Source organism: Lathyrus oleraceus, chromosome 4 (genome assembly GCF_024323335.1).
Source record: "Lathyrus oleraceus cultivar Zhongwan6 chromosome 4, CAAS_Psat_ZW6_1.0, whole genome shotgun sequence".
Classification (NCBI taxonomy): domain Eukaryota; kingdom Viridiplantae; phylum Streptophyta; class Magnoliopsida; order Fabales; family Fabaceae; genus Lathyrus; species Lathyrus oleraceus.
The window spans coordinates 18,873,583-18,879,134 of NC_066582.1; positions in this window are offsets into that span (position 1 = coordinate 18,873,583).

Here is a 5,552-nt window from a genome sequence, read left to right on the forward strand (position 1 = left end):
TCAGCGTCACAGAAACTCAACGTGTTGCAAGCAGTAATGTTTGCAACAATACCATCAAATTGTTCCACAGTGACATCATGATTGTCATACCCCAAAATTTGCCCATTTATATTTCAAGACATTTTTCAAGGCATTCCGACTCATTTTCATGACACTGATCTTAAGGGAACGAAGGCCCAGCTCGCGAATGACCCAAACTGACCTATTCGCTACACGCTCGCCTAGTGATAACATGAAAGTGGTTTATTTGGAAGCACAAGTAAAAATGGAGGAAAAGAGGTGCAAAAAGGAGAGAAAACGAACCGAATAGCAAAGCCCAGCCCAAAGCGCAAGCCACAAATGTTGTGCTTGTGACGGACGTCACGGAGGGCGTGACGAGCGTCACGCAAAGCAGCCTTGTGACGGACGTCACACATGGTGTGACGAGCGTCACACCACTACCCTACTTTTTGGGCGCACGTAACGCCTCAGAGACTTGAAGAGACGTTGAGGAGTATTGGGCCCTATATCCACGCCATGAAATTAGCCACGTTGAAGAGCTCTTGGCAGCAAGTAGTTACTTAATGGTACCAATATAAATAGCCACGAAGAAAACCTAGAAAGAGGGGCTTTTTCCACATTTTTCCTTTGCCGTTTTCACTTTTGCATATTTTCTTTTCCAGCAGCTTAGGCATTGTTTTTTCCTACGAGTTCTACACTATTTTCCTTGCAATTTCCTATTTCTTTTTCAGCATTTAGTTAGTTATATTCATACAATAGTTTCTACAAAGGAAACTATTGTGCACCTTTTTATCGGATCCAACCTTACGTTAGGATCTAGTTCATTTGCTTCGTTTTAATTTGTTGTTTAGTTGACGAATCCAAGGACAAATCCTGCCGGCTTGTGGCGGAGTGTTCAGGACTACTGTTTAACTTATTCCGAGTAACCCTAAAGGAAACCCGGAAGGAAAAGCCTACGGCAGCAAGGTCACTTCCGCTCAATTCGATCCGATAGGCCAATTCGAGGTTGCAATTCAATTGCCAACAGGTTTGCGTTACTATCACCGCTTTATGTTCCTAATGCACATATGATATCATAATTGAATTCATAAATATATTTGAGGTTTTGCATGTGGACTTAAGTATGCCTGGATACCTTGAATTGTTGTAATGGAGGCCGCTGTTTCGCTCTGTTTTGACCTTTACCCATCCGACTTGTTTTATTATAACCAGGCTTTGTTTACCTGATACTATTACTGCCTTGGTGCAACTCTTGATTGCACCCTGATTTGGTATTCTAATCCGTTTGCTGAATTTTGTAAAGGTTCACCTGTCCCAGGAAAGGATTGCTGTCTAGGTATTCCACTTTATTTGTGGGATACCCTTGTGGAGATTCGCCCTAAATTACTTGATTAATTTTAATGTGTTAATTTTAATGTATTAATTTTAATGTATTAATTTTAATGTGGAGATTCATCCTAATTACCTAATTAACTTTAAAATATGGCCTTTAAATATGTGATCTTGGACCTCTCTTGTGCCTTACGATATTACGGTATTACGGTCATGTCCCGCGAATGTAGGGATACACTTAGCAAAGACCCTTCGATTAAATCATCATAAAATAAATCATGGTCCCTCGGATGTTGCCTTCGAAAATACGATTTTGTCCCTCGATGACCCTTCGGTGTAGCCTACGGTTAAATGATGATCGTCCCTTCGAATGCTAAGGTATCCTTACAAATGTTGCCTTCAATGACCAATCGATGACCCTACGATGACCCTTTAACATCCAAAGGGTAAAATTACTTACTTCTCAATAGTAAGGACAGTTTTACCCTCATAAGGATAGGAAACGTTCATAACGACCTTAGGAAGGTATAACTCTCAAATGCTGGATCATAACCTAAAACATTTTCCACCCCTCATACTTTACACTTTACAAATCCTAGAAAATCACCACTTGGTATACATTCATACTAGAATCATTACCGAGTTATATTTTTCTAAACCATTTTCAAAATCAAATGAGATAAATACTTTGTATACATTCATACGAGAATCATTACAAAGTTAAACTCTCTTTCAAACATTTTTTAAGCAATTCACCGACACTTTTCAGACAAAAATATAAGTAATCCAGTAATTAAGAGCCCATGGATAACCATGGATACAAAGGGTGCTAACACCTTCCCTTTGTATAATGTACCTCCCGAACCCAAAATCTATTAAGGTCTTTCCTGTTCTTTTCCACCTTTCCTTATTGGATAAAAGAAAAGTCGGTGGCGACTCTTGCTATCCGCGACATTGCGATAAAAAGCAAAACACCCCGAGCCAGTTCACCGTATGACAGAACTGGCGACTCTGCTGGGGACGCTTTAAAAAGAGAGGTTACCTTAAAAAACAAGATCACTTATTTAAAATTGTCTGATTTACTTTTAAGGGATTGCTTGGGTATTCTTGAGTGAAAGATCCTACACCCGGATCTGGTGTACCTTAGGTAAGTAGCAATAGATCATCGCGACTATCCGGCGTATACTGGAATGGTTAAAATGATGGCTACGGTTAATGTGACACTTTGGTTGTCCTGATGTTCCTCAAGTTACTTGAGGAAAAATTTGGCTTCCGCGTGGTGTCATTAAAGCATTAACCAGACCTTTAGAACCCTAATTGACTCATCCTGGCCATTAGAAAGTAGTGAGCTAACTGACTTCGGTTCCGACTGGGGCTTGGTTGAGACTCGATACTACACTCCTTGAGATTGGATTTTAGGGAAGCTTCGGTCAACCACTTGGTGTTGCACTGAAGTGGACTTAAAGGAAGGTCAATGATTGGAGATCCTTCTAGAACCCGGTTACTATTCTAGGACAGGTTGAACCAACCAAACTTCAGTGGGGAGGGTACTTACCTATGGAACTCATGCAAGCCTTAAAACCTAGGAATGATGGTTGTGTGACTTGTTTGTGTTTGTTGTTTACTTAACATCATAACATCTAACATCATAACATCATAACATCATGGCATTGTACTAACCATTTCGAGGACTTAGGGATTTAACTTTGCTCTGTTTTGTAAAAAAAAAAAAAAAAAAAAAGTTTCCTTTTTTGTTGGCTTACGTAAAGTTAAATTCCAAAAGTCCTTGAAAACATTTCATACATTGCATAGCATAACATAACATTGCATGACAGGTGTTCCAAAGGACCATATTCTCACGGTCTGCCTCTTAAACAGAAAAATGGATCTCGAACAAGCTGTCAAAGATCTCCAGACTCAAAATGCTCAGTTCAAGGAGATGATGCTAAGCCTATCCAAGGGGCAGGAGGAACTGAAGGCTCTTTTGGTCGAAAAGAAGAAAGACAAGAAGGCTGTGAGTTTCATTAACCCAGGAAGAAGGCGTAAAGGACAGGCTACGGGAATCAAATTTGGAATCCCGAACGGTCCAGAGGATGAGGCGGAGAATGATTCAGAGGAAGAGGATGCTGATTTCTCCAACCCTGAGGATGATGATGAGAAGTATGAAAATGAACAGTACTCTCCGAGAGATGATAAGTACAAGTTGTTGGAAGAACGTATGCTAGCTATGGAGGGTCAGAAGGCGCCTGGTCTGGATTTCGAAAGTTTGGGTCTGGTCTCCGATGTGACCATTCCTCGCAAATTCAAAATCCCCACTTTCACTAAGTACGATGGTGCATCCTGCCCTCAGATGCATTTAAGGGCTTATGTGAGAAAGATTCAGCCGCATACCACTGATAAGAAACTGTGGATCCACTTCTTCCAAGAGAGTCTCTCTGGCACACAATTGGAGTGGTATTATCAGCTCGAGAGCTCTGACATCCACACATGGACTGATTTAGCAACTGCTTTCTATAAACAGTACCAGTATAATTCTGAACTAGCGCCTACTCGGCTACAGTTGCAGAATATGACTATGGGATCTAAAGAAAGTTTCAAAGAATATGCTCAAAAGTGGAGAGATTTGGCTGGCAGAGTCAAACCCCCTATGACTGATCGAGAATTAGTGGACATGTTCATGAGCACACTGACTGGCCCATTCTACAGCCATCTATTGAGGAGTTCCTCATTGGGTTTCACTGAACTTATATTAACAGGTGAACATGTTGAAAGTGGCATTCGAAGTGGGAAGATACAGGCGACTATCTTTGATCCTCCGGAGACTCCTAATGGCATCACTGCCCCTCTGCCTAATCATGACGAGACTGTCAATGCTGTGGAAGATACTGATAACGATTATGACTTGGATAGCTGGATTTTCCCAACAATTGGTGACGGACCCAATAATTGGAAGGCTGAAGACACTATCCCGATTTCCTTTAGTCAGGAGTAACTGTTATTGCTATTTTTGTGTTTCAAAGAATTGTGTCTATACCCGGGGCATAATAGCTAATTTTTCAAGGGTTTTGTCATTTCATAAGCATATTCATATTCAATAAATCAATGGACTTTTTGCATTCAAATATTGCGCTCTTTATCTTTCCCGTCATTTTTTTCAAAACAAGCTATGTTTTCTTGCACACACGCACGTAACAGTTTTCCGATCCATATCCACTCTGGATCCTGTTGATAATAGTTCTGCTACTGTTCATTATGACTTTGAAAATCCGATCTACCAAGCCGAGGATGGAAGTGAGGAAGATTGTGAAGTCCCTAGAGAACTTGCCAGACTGGTACTACAAAAGACTATACAGCCGCATGAGGAATCAATTGAAATTGTAAATCTGGGTACTGAAATAGACAAGAAAGAAGTCAGAGGTTTCTTGGGACACTTGAATTACATTGCCCGATTCATTCCACATTTGACCGCTACTTGCAAATCCATCTTCAAATTACTGAGACAAAATCAAGAAGCATCTCCAAGAACCTCTAATTCTGATACCACCAGTTGAAGGAAGACCTCTAATCATGTATTTGACCGTGTTAGAAAATTCAATAGGGTGTGCTGGGGCAACATGACGAGTCTGGTCGAAAAGAGCATGCCATACACTGCCTTAGCAAAAGGTACCGACTGTGAAACAAGATACTCACAGCTCGAGAAAGCTTACTGTGCTTTGGCTTAGGCTGCTCGCCGACTAAGACAGTATATGTTGAATCATACCACTTTATTGATTTCTAAGATGGATTCTATCAAATATCTACTTGAGAAACCTGTTGTCTCCTGAGAGAGTTATCACTGATAATGGTACTAAACTGAACTCTACACGCAGTTCAAAATAAAGCACCATAACTCTTCTCCGTACCGGCCAAAGACGAACGGCGCCGTGGAGGCTGCTAACAATATCAAGAATATAACAGTAACATACAAAGACCGGCAGGAGATGTTACCTTTTTCTCTTCATAGTTACCGCACTTCGACAGGGGCAACCCCTTTCTCTTTAGTCTATGGAATGGAAGCCGTTTTACCAGTGGAAGTTCAGATTCCCTCTCTAAGAATTGCGAAAGATGCAAGCTTAGATGAGGATGAATGGATTCAAACTCGACTCGATCAGATAAATCTGATTGATGAAAAGAGACTTGCGGCTGTTTGTCATAGGCAGATATATCAGAAGCGCATGACC